Source organism: Pleurodeles waltl, chromosome 2_1, assembly GCF_031143425.1.
Source record: "Pleurodeles waltl isolate 20211129_DDA chromosome 2_1, aPleWal1.hap1.20221129, whole genome shotgun sequence".
Lineage (NCBI taxonomy): Eukaryota > Metazoa > Chordata > Amphibia > Caudata > Salamandridae > Pleurodeles > Pleurodeles waltl.
The window spans coordinates 458,854,205-458,869,991 of NC_090438.1; the positions used below are offsets into that span (position 1 = coordinate 458,854,205).

At 48.3% G+C, this 15,787-nt stretch overlaps 1 protein-coding gene across 1 annotated transcript in view; it reads left to right on the top strand.

The window, feature by feature from the left end:
- The window catches only part of TRMT2B (tRNA methyltransferase 2 homolog B), a 194,352-nt gene that overhangs the window by 78,116 nt on the left and 100,449 nt on the right, over nucleotides 1-15,787 (top strand). The window lies entirely within an intron of this gene.

Below are 15,787 nucleotides of genomic sequence, written 5' to 3' on the forward strand. Positions count from 1 at the left end.
TAAGTTGGGTCTGAAAATCCCAAAATGCAAAATGTTGCTGGATAAAATCAATGGTTGCAGAAGACTTCAAGCATTTCATAAGATCAGTTGGATGCTGTGATATTACATGTTAGAAAGTGGATTAGTTATTTCCGATTCTGTAACTGTAAAGCTATTTTAAGGAAGTGCACTTTCCATTCACACTGTACTTGTAAGAAATAATGACAAGGCAATATATTATTTATTTAATAGTGTATAGGGGATATCTTTTTATTAAGCTTCACTAAAAGGCAAGACAGGAATAGCAGACGGAGCAGGGCAAGCTTTTCTAGCACAATAGAAGCAGATTGACTAATGGTTATTCTTGCCTTATGGACATGGGCACTAATAGCATATGTGTGTGGGGTTTTACCTTTTGAAACCTGTATTCCCTGACATGCTGCTATTAAGACACCATTATTGGCTGTAGAGACTCAAACTGTCTAACTGAGAAAGCTGCTAGCCCAGTCATACCCAGCAGCAGGGACACAGGACATGCAACACCACACCTGGCGAAAGTCCCTGACATGATGCACGTAATTCTCAGCGTATGTGGTGGATCCATAGCAAAATGTTGGAACTGATAATTGAGGTCATTCTTGGCATGAGATTTCCTGTATTCATTTGATAGGAGTTGTCAATGGCAAAATGCTTACCCTTGGATACTGGAGGGAATTTTTACAGGTACCCATGACTATGGCTGAAATATCCATGGTAAATTTCTGGCACTGTCATATTGTACCCACTCCTTGGTGAAAGAAACTCACTCATGAAACAAATGCTGACCTTGGTATAGTGGAAGTCATTTGTGACTTACAATATTTGATAAAAAATGGGATCTACTGTTAGGAAAGACCAGGCTTCCCTGGTGCACCATGAAAGTATTGGAATATTTCATGAATGTCTTATAAGGGTCTGGGGAGTTTTAGCAAATTTGACCCAAAAGGTTTAAAACAAATTCTAAGAGGAGAAGCCCATTCCCCTTTAAACCACCTACAAGAAATCTGTTAACGTGTTTTCCTTGCTTGAATTTGGGGGAAGCATCACACCCCACCACTCATATAGATCTTTAGTCTGCACTAATGAGCAGAATTTGCAGGCTGCATAGGGATCATGTTAAGGCTTGAGTGCACACTTTCTCTGCTGAAAGGACAGGAGCAGAGATTTCGTAATGAAATAAAAGCATTGTCTAATCATGAAATGGCTATAATTGCGTATAATTAAAAAGTGGCTAAGCCTGTCACTCTCTTAACCTATGTGTACGTTTTCCCAATTTATAGTCAAAAGTGAGCCTCGTGGTCTAGGCTATCCCAATAACTGTATAACTGTGAATCTGTCTCCCATGGCTTTGGGGAGCGGCACGTGTGCAGGTGGCCGCAGTTAGGAGAGCAAACTGAGACAGTGCATTGATGCAGCAGGAAGGATCAGCATGAGGCATGTTGGGGCTCAAGCAACAGGCATGCCCTTTGGTGAACTGGGATGGAAGGGTAGAACCAATTGCTTATTCTTCATAGCACAAGCATAAATGCAGAAGAAAAAAGCGTCTGCAGACACTTTTGCAGCATTTATGTGGATGACACAGCCATTCTGAGTGAGGGAACATCCTCAATAAAAACCCCTTCTCCAGTAGTGTTAGCCTGTCAATAAAAGTATGGTCTACAGTGTGATTAATGCACATAGTGAGCATGTCATGATGCTTTAGGATTATTATTAGCTAATGCTATTACCACATAGGAAAGGAGTCTTCCCATTGCAGGCTGCCACATCATTACATTTCTTAGGTGACTGAACTCCCCTCAGTATCCAACAGGAGTACAACAAGCACTGTTTCTCAATGACAGCACAGTCAAATATTGTACTCAAGGTAACCAACATGTGTGCGGAGACAAAGCCCCTCTCTAAGGTGTGCTACTTGAAGATGTTTTTCTGCTGATTTCATATGGTCCTGTGACTACTGCGATGTGCATCCAGACCCAAAAAGCAAAAATGTGAATCTCAGATGTTCTGGAACACATGCGTTAACTACGGTGCTTTTAAAAAGTACATCACAACACTATGAAAATACCTTAACTTTTCCAGGCGGACGCGGGGGCGTGGCCAAAATGGCGACCGGGCTGGTCGCATAGATCGTAGCTCTGATCCCGGCCCGTGTCAAATATCCTCTAACAGGCGCCCGCACTACTGTTTGTGCGAGACGCCGTATGCTCTACCTGAGATGCCGGCGCTGCTCTGACTGGATCCGACCGCGGCGTTCCGGGTGCCGCGGGGTCGGCTGCGGTCCTGGGTGCGGCCGACGAGGCCCGTGGAGCCTGGACTTTTCCTGCCGGGGCCGATGCGACGCGGCACCTTTAGTGCCGAGGCAGCTGCGTCGCGGGACACGGACGGGTTCCCGACGCGCTGGGACTTGACCCGTCTCCCGGGGCAGGAAGGCGGGCGCCGACGAAGGTGAGGAGGCGCTTGATCCCCTGCTCCGGGACCACGCGCCTGGGGGCCGCGTTCGACCCGATGCGCTCGGCCCGATACGGCCACACTCCCGTGTGAAGCCGGCTGGCTCCACATGACAGGTACCGCTGGGACGTGCGGCCACCATTGAGACTCGGGGGTGCCGTGCGGGCTGGAGCTGCGTTCCCCGCGAGAGGGGAGGGGATCCCACCGGCTGCCCTTGAATCTTGGCTCTACACCCCCAAAAAACAAATCGGATGGCATTGAACAGGCGTTTCCTTGCGCATTAAGCCTGGGCTAACAAATAACCAAGTACTAAGGAGGAGAGACAATTGGGAAAGCAAATAAATAACAATTTAAAGAAAACAAAAACAAAAAAAAAAAAAGAAACAAGAAGAGTTGGGACCACCAAAGTTCAAGTAAATTGAGCCCTACCAATCCCAGCTTCCAAGCAGCAACACAGCAATAAAACGGACCCCTTCAGAAAATAATACGTATAACAGGGCACTACAGTATATCCTCCTGCGGCACTGCACCGGCGGCGCTAATCGAGCCGCAGCGTTTCCACCAGGGCTCTCACCAGACATAAAAGCCCGGAGGCTCTCCACTACAAAGAGGATACACCACACAAACAAAGTATTGCTATCTTATCTTCACTACTCCAAACAGTGCTGCTGACCCCAAGTTAGGGGCCCTGCTTCTTTGCAAACAACACGAAATCCTGACGGTCACGGTGCCCTAGAACCCGTAAGCGGTATAACTTCTTTGCCTGATACGCAGCAAGATTTCTATTTTTCAGGAACAAGCCTCAGCAGTCCTAATCAATCGAAGCCACTTCAAAAACAATAGTTAACAGCAATACCGTCACGTAAACAATCAATGGGCAAACCAAAGACCCCACGCGTACCTTCTGGGAATATGTATTCTGATGCCCCACCCCCACCTGCGGAGGCCTCGACCACACAACAAGCACTACAAAAGATGGAAATAACACTCCAAACGCACACAACGCAATTTGAAAAGATTTTACAAGCCATACTGGACACCAAAATTACTCTGGAAGCAAAAATAGGTTCGGTAATCGAAGACGTTAACATATTGCGTGCAGACCAACATACGCTAGCTGAAAAGGTCGCAGGCTTGGAAGCAGACACGTCACACCTCTCACCAGCGATAACCAAACTCCAGTCGCAAATGGGGGCTGTAACAGCTGAACTAGGGATACTGAGGCGCAAAGCTGAAGAAGCAGAAGGAAGGTCAAGACGTAATAATATCCGCTTCGTGGGCTTTCCTGAGCGCGTTGAGGACCCTTGTGCAGAACTGTTCATTGAGCAATGGCTAATAGAAACAGTACTGAAGGACAATGTCCCGAAATTCTTTTCAATAGAACGCGCCCACAGGGTTCCCGGAAACCCCCCACCACCTGGCACTCAGCCTCGCCCACTAATAACAAGACTCCTCAACTACCGTGACAGGGACCTCGTACTGCAGCTGTTCCGAAAAGCAGGCCCAATGCGCTTCGAAGGGGCAATCATATCGGCCTATCCAGACTTTACAGCAGAGGTACAGAAAAAGCGTAACTCATTTTTTCGGGTCAAAGAGCGACTAAGAGACCACAATATCAAATACGCTCTGTTGTTCCCGGCCAAACTTCGAATACAGGACGACACCCGCACTTTCTTTTTCACCTCACCAGAAGATGCATGGACTTGGCTACATGCCAAGGGACTCGCTGACCCTCCCAATACAAGAAATTCCAAAGATAAAAATCACCCTCCTAGTGGCAAACGCAAACCCAGCAGGCAAACAGACACTAAACCTACTCCTGAACAGTCTCGCGTGGAACGCTCTCTATTATTGCAAACCACATCCCTTTTCGCCAATGCATCCCCGGGGTCTGTATCGTCGCACTCGGGATTAGAATCCGAGCTTGGGATACTCTCTGACTCTACAGACTCCGCCTGTGCCCCCAATCTCACTCCACGAACAGCAGACGACATCTGCTAATATATACCAATCTCGGACACAACGGCACACGACATCCTACAGAAGTAGTCACTAATCGTCTACTACGCTGACCTCATCTCCGCCGCACTGCTGCCCCCGACCGCAGCAAAAGACTCATGGCTGGTCCCAGAAAGTAGCAGCTTCAACAAGAACATAACGGGTCGGAACCAGCATTGATTTGAACTTATTTACTTGAAACACCCCCGCACCATATGGAACGTTCTATCTGGTTGGCAAGTATTGTATCGTTAACGCCCTTGCCACAACCACAGTTACTGTTAGATATAGTTAATGTTATTGTTTTAATTAGCAGAATCATATCTATGAGGCATAATTTAGATTATAGTATTCGTAGTAAAAGCTGTTTGATTGCTAATGATAAGTACATACTAGGCAGCTGCAGTATAAATTGGCCAAGCATAATGGGCGTGAAATACACTATAGTTGTAAAAGGAGTGGGCCCACCAAACCCACAAAATCTAGACATACAAGTACAAAAGTTCCATGGCAATCCAAAGACAACAGTATAACCCGCAATATAAAATACTCACATGGAATATAAGGGGCATGGCATCCCCGCGTAAACGACAACAGATCCACGCATACCTCAGGAGACATCAAATACATTTTGCCATGTTACAGGAGACACACCTGGCTAAGTCCTCTTTGGAGAACACAAAAGTAAAATGGAAGGGGCAATTATATGGTACCATTTTTTCAACATATGCTAGGGGAGCGGCGATCTGGATAGCCCCCGGGGTCCCTTATGTTATGTCCCGCATACAATGTGACCCAGATGGCCGATATGTCCTTTTGGAAGGTGCCCTAGACGGGGAACCCATGGCATTAGCATCAATATATACCCCCAATTCAAATCAATGGGAATTCCTACAGACACTTAACAGTAGTAAACTTAATGATCCGGAGATGGATACTATTTGGGGCGGTGACTTTAATTGCGTATTAGACATTCACAGAGATCGCTCTATCCCTCCGTTAGATAATACCCTAGCTAAACGTGCTTCACTCGAACTTGCAGAGTGGGCCTCCAACAATAGGCTAAGAGACATTTGGAGAACTGCCCACCCCACACACCGTGAATATTCTTTCTACTCCCCTGTGCATAAATTGCACACTAGAATAGACATGATGTTTGTGTCAAAAGATATAATCCCAAAAATAACCACATCAGGCTATCTGGCTCGCACCATATCTGATCATAATCCGCTTCAAGCTACCCTGAGAACGGGCCGCACACACACGTGCATTCCCACATGGCGTCTACAACCAGATGCCCTCATAGATCCCCCTTATCATGCTGAACTAGCTAAGTGCTTATCGGATTACTTTGCTTTAAATAAAAACACAACAACAGCGCGCGCCACGGAATGGGACGCTCATAAAGTGGTTATACGCGGCCACTGCCTTGCAGCCTCGCTGGGGGTCAAAAGAATGCTTAATAAGGAATTACTAGAGATAGAATTAAAAATGCGCAGGGCAGAGACCGAGACCACCACTAGCGGGTCCTCACTAGAAACACTAAATTCGCTGAAATCTGACTACAAAGAAGCGGATGACAGGCTCAGCAGACATGACTATAGACATTTTAAAACCCGTCAACACGCAGAAGGCGATAGATCGGGCAAGCTATTGGCATGGTTGGTCCGTCAACCATTACAGTCCTCACCCATAGGCGCGATAAGAACACACTCAGGGGAAGTGATTAACACACAAGCCGGAATCAATGAGTCCTTTCATATGTATTATCGTTCCCTATATCAGCCCACTCACCCTCCAAATGAACAACTTCTTTCTGAACTCCTCTCATTGATTCCCCAAAATACGAATATCATTGACAGCGCAGCCATACTGGACGGTCCCATCACTATCGAAGAACTACGCTTAGCTCTTTCTCAAATGGCGCGCGGCAAAACTCCTGGCTCAGACGGACTACCAACGGAATATTACAGTTCACTATCTGCTCATCTCCTGCAGCCCCTGACCGAGGTATTTAACGAGGCACGTAATAGAAAGCAGCTGCCAGACTCCATGCGCGAAGCATTGATAGTGGTGCTACCAAAACCAGGACGCGATCCACTTGATGTCAAATCCTATAGACCACTCTCCCTATTAAACACTGACTGTAAACTCCTGGGGAAAATTCTAGCAAATAGGCTACTCCCTTATTTATCAGACTTAATTCATCATGATCAATCTGGATTTGTACCAGGGAGGAACACTTTTTTAAATATAAGACGCCTAATACGTATATTACACAGTACCACAGAAACTGAGGCAGTGGCTGTGGCATTGGACATAGAGAAGGCATTTGATACGCTCGGATGGGAATATCTCTTCCGCACTCTGAAGGCGTTCGGCTTTCAAAGCGGTTTCATTAACTGGATTGCCACTCTATACACTAAACCAATAGCTCGCATCAAAACGGGCCAAATGATATCAGACGCGTTCCCCATCGGCAGAGGCACCAGACAAGGTTGCCCTTTATCCCCTTTATTATTTGCTATAGCTATGGAGCCATTGGCAATTAAACTTCGTAGCTGGGCAAGCAGATGGGGCATCCTAGAATCCAACACATACCATATTATTTCCCTATACGCAGATGATGCTCTAATATATTTGCGTAACTATACCTCCTCCCTCGCAGAAGTTATACAAATCCTGGATAACTTCGCTTTATCATCTGGTTTATGTGTTAATTGGGCGAAATCATGTATTTTCCCGCTCACTCGTATACCTACGGAACAGCAATCGGTATTACCACTACCATCAACTGACATGGGCATATCAGACTTTTAAATATCTGGGGATTCAGGTTTACCACTCTATGACAGACCTACGCAAGGGCAATCTCGATAGGCTGCTACGCTCAACTCGGGGATCCATGGCATTTTGGAGTTCCCTCCCACTATCACCCATGGGCCGCACGGCCATTGCAAAAATGTTAATATTACCCAGATTTTTATACTATTTTACAGCGCTCCCATTATCCCTGCCACGTTCATTCTTTCATAAACTACACTCTCTGCTGACTGATTTGCTGTGGGGCAGAGACAGACGAAGAGTAGCTCTAGCCATTACACAATATCCACAGGAGGAAGGCGGACTTGGCATGCCGAACTTTGAATTATACTACGCAGCAGCCCAACTCCAATGGGTAGCCACGTGGCTTAGCGACCCACCCACCCCAGAGTGTACAGCGATAATGTCTTGTGTGGCACCACAAACGATACTGTCATCACTTATGTCCAAACCTCCTTACCCATCTAACAGAAATCCCCTAGTAGTAACGGCTAGATACTGCTGGAGGAGATATGTCCAGGGCAAAACCTTAACTCCCCCTTATTCACCTGCAATACCTTTGGCTCAGGTACCAGGTGTCCGAGCTCTTTCCCATCACCATGATATACGGATAACCAAGGCACTGAACATGGGAGACTTGTACTTGAACTCTAAAGCAAGCACTTTCGCAGAGCTCGTGACTGCTGGTATCATGCAACCTGGGGCCTTCTTAACATTTAATGCTATTAACAAACTTCTACAAAACTTTTGGGGGAGCAACCCAAACGAGCCTGATGAATCCCCCCTACTCACCTCATTACTCACTATAGGAAACATTAAGGGCTGCATTACTAAATTATATAAAATACTCCTAACAGATACCTGCACTGCTTTGGCCCAAGTTAAGAGCCGCTGGGATGAGGTCCTCCCCACACCAGTTGATCAGAAATCCTGGAAAGCTGCCCTCACCACGATTAAATCTGTATCCCGTAATGTTAGACTAAGATATACTCAATTCAATTATATCCATCAAGCATATCTATCTCCGTCCCGCATCAACAAAATATACCCAAACTCTAAGCCAGAATGCCCTAGATGCGCTACCCCTGCTGCTAATTTCTACCATATGGTTTGGGAATGCCACACAATACATACTGGCTGGTGCCGCATCACCGAGACGGTTGCAGACATAATAGGAAACGCGCTTATTCCCACACCAGAATCCTGCTTATTGGGCATACGTCGCCGGGACAAGAATGAAAAACACACTCACAAGTTTATAGATCTTGCGTTTATAATATACAAGCGTTCGATCGCTACACACTGGAAGGCCCTTAACGCCCCCCCCTTCCGCACCTGGCTTTCAGCCTTACACAGCTCCACACTAGCGGAGGCACACACTCTAAGACAGCTGCAACTCAGAGGCCAGATACAGGAGGGAGCCACACAGTGGGATCACTTTGTAATACAAATAGAGGCTAGAGATGATGATTACCCCCCTTGAAACACGCGACACGTACAGAACGACCTACACGTAAACACTTAGCAACCACGATAAGTAATAAATCATATCCGTAGTAGCGTCCCAGCCAGCCTCGCCATATCAACCCGGAAATATATAGTTGGATAACAAGCGCAACTTCATCCAGACACGAATATACAAACTGACAAAAGATCCCGAAGCCCTGCTACCCCAGCCTTTGCCCCATTGCAAACTATATAGCATGTAAACAAGCAATAACATATTTCACGCCTATACAGTTGAATATTATTGTAATCACTTAGAATACCATTAGATATACTTAAATAAAACCATAGATATGCCTATTGTTATTGTTTTAAAATGTATCAAGTTAAGTTACATGCCAGTACATTAAAAATGTAACCGTACTGTATGGGAATTACAGGTACGTGCAAGGACACATGAAAAGGGAAAAATGTTTATTCTCTTACTAACTCAAGCTATATGTACTGCCGCTCGTGTGTTGTGTTTAATAAACAGATTTAAAAAAAAAAAAAAAAACTTTTCCAGGCGGACGCATGAATTTATGTCAATGGTTGCAGAGTATTAGTCATCATACAGAAGCAGTGCAGTGGTCTTATTACACTCTGCTTTATTCAAAATCACATTGTTTTCAATTCTTGCCAATAATCCTGTACAGTTCCTATCTGCACCCTTTCTGCCTTTGATTCACTGAAATATTAGTAAGGGGATGACAGTGACTACAAGGAGCTAGGTTGTGCACAATGGTGTTATCGGAAAATGTATCCTATCTAGTAGAGCATATTCATGCAACATTATATTTGTCTTCAATTAATATGGGCACACTTATGGTTTGTTCACTCCTTATATTGTTTAGTGGACTCTATTAAATCTATCATTACACGGATACTAAACTGATGCACATTTGTGCCTCGACGTGTAGTCATTGAACTAAATATATAATCTTTCCCATATTTGGCCATGTCTGTACAGCAAACACCTACAGGAATAGCCACTGCTCAACTATTATATGTGAGCAGCATGGATATTTATTTTTATTTTATTCAAAAGAACAGCCCAGGAGTGGGTAGCAGGAAAACCTGACTGGAGCTAGTAATGCCATGAGACCTGATGGCTGCCTTGCTTCAGAGTAACCTGCTCTATGTCCTGGAAGGCTAACCTGAGTCTTAAAGAGAAGACAGTGGTCAACAGACCTTAACATAAGATAGGAGATCTAAACAAGGAGAGCTGATGATGGGCCTCAAGGTCACAAAAACAGACATGCTGCAAGAATTCACAGGAAAAACGGTCCTCCAACCACCGTATTTGAATTGCCAGTACCTTTGGACATCCTGATGCCTTGGCAGCACAGTCAGAGGCCTCACAAGCTTGCCCTTTCTGTGTGCCTGGGATAACTACATGTCTTCCTAACCTCCAAATAATTTTAGACCCCCCTGCTTTACTCCCCATTGCTTAATTACAATTCCAGCAGTGCTGTGCAGTTTACTAGAAAACAAATCATGAAACCAACCATAGTTATTCCCCTTTAGCCTCATGACCACACAGGACTTCATCAAGGCTGCAAAAGCTTGTAGGCCAGCATGAACACTGGCAGACCCATGTCCTATTCATGTATTCAAGAATATCCTTAATAATAGCTCTGCAGCCAATCCACCCAGAAATATCAACAACTCCTTGGCTAAAGGTCTATTCCCAAAAGAACTATCTAAAACAAAGAGTCCTTCAAACAAAGGCTCTTTCTAACTTATGGTCAATAGACAATTGTTTTTAGCCAAAAAGATTGAAAGATCGGTATCAAGACAAAAATCTACATTGATTGAAGAAAGTAACCACCTCTCTGAATACCAAAACATATTCTGGAATAGCTGTGGCACAAAAGCTGTACTGATGTCCACCCAGGATGATTTAAACACTGCAGTGGATTCAGGTGGAGAACAAGAATGCCTATCCTTGACCTCTCTCTTGCCTTTGATTATTTTCATCTCTACCGGAATTGTATCAATATTCCTACACAAATAACTTTACATCTGTATTCCAGCTAGACCTCTACCATCGAGGCTGGCACCTCTGCGCCATAATACTCCCTACTTGCCAACTTTCTTTCAGAGTTCATCAATAACAACCTGGTGCATTCCTGCATGGATACGGATCAATATGCTAGCTATATAGGAACTGCTCAATATGGCATGGTAACAATAACTATTGGATGTTTATTTAGTGTAGCACAGGTGTGTGGCAGTGCATTTGTAAGGCAGCACTATTGCCAACCCATTGTACACAATTAACTCAGAAAGAAGGAATGGTATTTTGGGAACTGAATCTGTGACTTACCAGTCACGCACCCCAGCGTAACATGGTGTAACCCACTAAGTAGGCCTTAATTTGTAAAATAATAAATCCTGGGCCCAAAAACTTGCTCAGGACCCTATACTTGGCAATTTCAAATGCTGTGAGAGACGAATACCAAGACTACCCAGACCTGATTCTCCTCTGTGCCACTTTCACCCACCACAGGGCACTCCCTGTGCTTTTTCTCACTCTTGCAGGTTATTTTTCATCTTTGTTTCTTTCTTTGCCATCTTTCTCTTTCTCCTGTGTCACTTTTGGGTTTTTCTCTCTCTTGTTCTGTAACAAAGACTGATGAGGAGAAATGTGTGTGGGGCCCTGCAAATGAGTACTCTGGGCTCACCTTTAACTACTGGCTCAAATTGAGCACTGCTACTAAGCCTATTATTGTGATACCGTATATAAGGGTATCAATCAATCAAAGGCATTTGTATAGCGCACTGCTCACCCGGAGGGTCTCAAGGTGCTGGGGGGGGGGGGGGGGGGAGGACGCTACTGCTCGAACAGCCAGGTCTTGAGTTGCTTCCTGAAGACGAGATGGTCTTGCGTTGTCCGGAGGTGGATGGGGAGGGAGTTCCATGTCTTGGCTGCCAGGTAGGAGAAGGATCTTCCTCCGGCGGTGGCTCTGCGGATGCGGGGGACGGTGGCGAGAGCGAGGCTGGCGGAGCGGAGCTGGCGGGTGGGCTTGTGGAAGGTCAGGCGGCTGTTGAGGAACTTGGGGCCCAGGTCGTGGAGGGCCTTGTGTGCGTGGGTGAGGAGTCGGAACGTGATTCTTTTGTTGACGGGGAGCCAGTGCAGGTCTCTCAGGTGTCCGGAGATGTGGCTGTGTCGGGGGATGTCCAGGATGAGTCGCGCTGAGGCGTTCTGGATCCGTTGGAGTTTCTTCTGGAGTTTGGCGGCGGTGCCGGCGTAGAGGGCGTTCCCGTAGTCCAGCCGACTGGTGACGAGGGCCTGGGTGACCGTCTTCCTGGTCTCGGTGGGGATCCACCGGAAGATCTTTCGAAGCATGCGCAGGGTGTTGAAGCATGAAGACGAGACGGCGTTGACTTGTCTGGTCATCGAGAGAGAGGAGTCCAGGATGAAGCCTAGGTTGCGAGCGTGGTCCGTTGGCTTGGGGGTGGCTCCCAGGGCGGGGGGCCACCAGGAGTCGTCCCAGGCGGAGGGTGATGATCCCAGGATGAGGACCTCCGTCTTGTCTGAGTTCAGTATCAGGCGGCTGTTCTTCATCCATTCCGTGACGTCTTTCATCCCTTCGTGTAGGCTGGCTCTGGCGGCGTCCGGGTCGCTGGTGAGGGAGAGGATCAGCTGGGTATCGTCGGCGTAGGTGATGATCTTGAGGTTGTGTTGACGTGCGATGGTTGCGAGGGGGCTCATGTAGACGTTGAAGAGGGTGGGGCTGAGCGATGACCCTTGTGGAACGCCGCAGATGACTTCGGTGGCCGCTGACCGGAACGGGGGGAGGCGGACTCTCTGGGTTCTTCCGGCGAGGAATGAGGTGATCCACTCCAGGGCCTTCTCCTGGATGCCGGTGTTGTTCAGGCACTGTACTAGGGTGCGGTGGCAGACAGTGTCGAACGCTGCGGAGAGGTCCAGGAGGATGAGGGCCGCAGTTTCCCCATTGTCCATTAGGGATCTGATGTCGTCTGTGGCTGCGATGAGGGCGGTCTCCGTGCTGTGGTTGGCTCGGAAGCCGGATTGCGAGTGGTCGAGGGATCCGTTGGTCTCGAGGAAGGCGGCTAGCTGTCTGTTGACGGTCTTCTCGATGACTTTGGCAGGAAACGGGAGGAGCGAGATGGGGCGGTAGTTCTTGAGGTCGGAGGGGTCTGCAGTTGGTTTCTTCAGCAGGGCACTGAGCTCGGCTTGTTTCCAGCACTCCGGGAAGGTGGCGGTGTTGAAGGAGGCGTTGACGATGTCGCGGAGGTGGGGTGCGATGATGTGGTCGGCCGTGTTGAAGATGTGGTGTGGGCAGGGGTCCGTAGGGGATCCGGAGTGGATGGTGTTCATTGTGCGTGTTGTGTCTTCGGTGCTGACTGGGGTCCAGGTGCGGAGGGTGGCGGTGGGGGCATCGGTTCGGTGGTGGGGTTCGTGGTTGGTGGGCCGAAGCTGTTGTGAATGTTGGCGATCTTGTCGTGGAAGAAGGCTGCGAGGGAGTCGCAGAGGTCTTGCGAGGGAGTGATGTCATTGTTTCCGGCATCGGGGTTGGAGAGCTCTTTGACGATGCTGAAGAGCTCCTTGCTGTTGTGGGTGTTGTTGTCCAGTCGTTCCTTGAAGGCTGTCTTCTTTGTGGCGCGGATCAGTTGGTGGTGTTTGCGGGTGGCGTGTTTGAGGGCCGTCATGTTGTCTGTGGTCTGGTTGGTGCGCCAGGTGTTCTCCAGGGAGCGGCAGTTCTTCTTGGAGGTGATGAGCTCGTCGGTGAACCAGGAGGCTTTCTTGCTGCTGCGTCTGCTGGGGGGGTTCTTCTTCAGTGGTGCGAGGGCATCTGCGCAGTTGGTGATCCACTGTGTGAGGTTGTTGGCGGCTTCGTTGGGGTCCGTTGAGCTGGTGGTGGTGGGTCGTCGTTTTACTGAAGCTGAAGTGGACGCAGCTGTGATCAGTCCACTGGAGATTGGTGGAGTGGCTGAAGGTGACGTATTTGCTGGATGAGAAGACTGGGTCAAGCGTGTGGCCGGCGTGGTGGGTGGGGGAGGTTACCAGTTGCTTGAGTCCGAGGTTGGCCAGGTTGTCCAGTAGAGCAGTGGTGTTGCGGTCCTTGTCGTCCTCCAGGTGGAAGTTGAGGTCCCCTAGGAGGATGCAGTCGGTGGAATTGATGGCGTGGGGGCTGACGAAGTCTGTGATGTCTTCGCTGAACTGTGTGCGTGGTCCCGGTGGTCTGTAGATGAGGGTGCCTCTGAGCGTGGTCTTGGGGTTGGTGTGTATCTGGAAGTGGAGGTGTTCGGCGGAGGTGAAGGTGTCATCGGAGTTGGTCGTGATGCGGATGGTGTTCTTGTGGATGATGGCGATGCCTCCTCCTGTCTGGTTGACGCGGTCCCTCCTGGTGATTTTGTAGCCTTCTGGGACGGCGATGGCGACGTCGGGCGCTGAGGAGGCGTTCATCCAGGTTTCCGTCAGGAAGGCGATGTCTGGTGCTGTTGAGTCGAGGAGGTTCCAGAGTTCGACGGCTTGCTTGTGAACGGAGCGGGTGTTGAGCAGGATGCACATCAGGTGTTTGTTGCTGGGGCTCGGTTTAGTAGGTGCAGTGTTGGGTCGGAGGCTGGTGAAGCGGCAGGTCAGGCAGGTGAAGGGTCCGTGGGTGCGTCTTGGGGTGGCTCGGTAGCAGGCGGTGTTTTGGCCGGCGTTGAGTGCGTGGAGGGTTTTGGCATCGTAGATGTGCAGGGTGTGCTGGCGAGGGCGAGGACCAGGGGGTCTGGCGCTGGGCGCGGTCCAGGCGCGGACGGGTGCAGACAGGCTTACCTTTGGCGCACCTTCGGCGCTCAGTCGGTGCTCCCGCTGCACGCGTCCGCTGCGCGGTCGCTCTGGGGGCGTCATAAGTAAGGAGCCGGGAGGGAGGAGCAGCTGGGTGGCGGGAGCGGGGCGGCGAATGGAATCACAGGGGGGCGTGGCCGCAGGGAGGCAGCGGCAGGAAATACCAAGAAGCAGCGGGAAATTCCCAGGAGCAGCGAGCGAAGGAATCTGCAGGCAGGAGGCGGCAAAGGCAGGCAGGAGCGGCAGCAGTGAGTGGGGCGACCAAGCCCTGTGATAGTTTAACTCCGGAAAATATAGGAAACATAGGAACCATCAAGGCCGCAGTTGATTTCATTCTAGTTCTGCTGCACCAAGTGGGTGAAGAGAAGAGACAGTAGTGCCAGAGAAAGGCAGAAACAGTTTGGAACGAGAAGTCTCACAGATGGAGAAGTGTGGGAAAGAAGGACAGGTACAGAAGTGGAAATGTGTTGTGGTGGATGTCAGGCCATGCAAGGGAGGCGTTGATGGGGTTGGGCAGGATTGGGCACTCCTGTGGAAATAACGACGAAAGCTGGCAAAGATGTGGGCAAAGAGATTAGGAAGTTCAGCAAATGAGACGGGGCTTGAACAGTTTCCACCAAGAAAGTTTACCAGAACAGTGGATGAAAGAGGGGTGGGATCTTGCTGCTTTGTAAATGTCATTTAGTAGAATAATTCACAGAAAAGATTTTGCCATATAGGACTACAGAAGGCATGATTTGTCAGGTCTGGTTTTCACCAGGACCACATAGATCTGTCCATTAGCCTTCAAATTAAGGGGTAACACACAATCGGAAATGTAACCAAATGCGAATCCTTGATGATACGAAAAAAGTGAGAACATTGGTAGTGCTTAATGCCAAGCCATTCTCCATGTAAAGAATAGCGAAGGGGGTCATTCAAACCACACTGTGAACTCCAATATGGGATGGTGAAAAGGAATTGTATTTATAAATGTTTAGCACTACTTCAATGGGTTTAATTCCGTTTGTGCTCACAAATCGGGCTGTGCCATCAGCGCACGTCTTGGGAATACACAAGCTTGTCAGTTCCATTTAACATTAAAAGTTACAATAAGGAAACCCAGTATAAAACATTTGAAATCTAAGGTTGACTCAACCTTTCTATAAATGGAGTGCTTGATTCTGGAGCTCCAAGGGACAGAAGAGTGAGAGAGAAAGGAAGAGCGAG